We start from the raw sequence: 1,066 nt of genomic DNA, 5'->3' as shown, positions 1-1,066 counted from the left end.
ATATATGTATGTGTGTATGTGTTTGTATGTCTGTGTTTGTCCCCCCAACATCGCTTGACAACCGATGCTGGTGTGTTTATGTCCCCGTAACTTAGCGGTTCGGCAAAAAGAGACCGAAAGAATAAGTACTAGGCTTCCAAAGAATAAGTCCTGGGGTCGATTTGCTCGACTAAAGGCGGTGCTCCAGCATGGCCACAGTCAAAAGACTGAAACAAGTAAAAGAGTAAAAGAGATATAGGTATACAAGCACACACACACACATAACTAAATAGGCGTGGTTGTATGATTAGAAAGTTCCGGGTTAAGACCTATGCAACTCATTCTACCAGTCACGTGCCAAACGGCGAGATAGCGAGGCCGAGACCACGGAACCGGTTGTCAAGTAGTGGTGGGCAAACACAAACACTGACACACACACGCATACACACACACACACACTCACACACACACACACTTACACACACGTACATATTGTATGTTTTACCTTTTACTTGTTTCAGTCATTAGACTGCGCCCATGCTGGGGCACCACCTTGAAGAATCATAGTCGAAGGAACTGACACCAGAGCAATTTTTTTTTTTTTTTTTCAGTATTGGTAGTTATTCCATCGGTCTCTCTTGGCGAGCTGGTAAGTTACAGGACGTAAACAAACCGACACAGGTCGTCAGTCAGTGGTGTGGGACAAATATACACAAGGGCAAATGCACACACACTGACACAATCACTCACACACATACACACACACGCACTCATATATATATATATATGTGTATTTATATATACACATACACGTACACATATATATATGAATATAAATAATACTTAATATATATATGTGTGTATGTATGTATGTATGTATGTATGTATGTATATATATATATATATGTATGCATATCTATCTATCTATCTATCTATCTATCTATCTATTTATCTGTCTGTCTATATGTATGTATGTATGTATGTATGGTTTCAGGTTTGGAAACTGTCTTGTACTATAGCCGACCAAAGCTTTGTGTGTGAGCAGACTCAATAGACGGAACCTGTAAGAAGCCCACAGTATATATAT

The sequence above is a fragment of the Octopus bimaculoides genome, chromosome 20, assembly GCF_001194135.2.
Source record: "Octopus bimaculoides isolate UCB-OBI-ISO-001 chromosome 20, ASM119413v2, whole genome shotgun sequence".
NCBI classification, from domain to species: domain Eukaryota; kingdom Metazoa; phylum Mollusca; class Cephalopoda; order Octopoda; family Octopodidae; genus Octopus; species Octopus bimaculoides.
The sequence above is the reverse complement of the archived record's forward strand: the minus strand, read 5'-3'. Positions refer to the sequence as shown.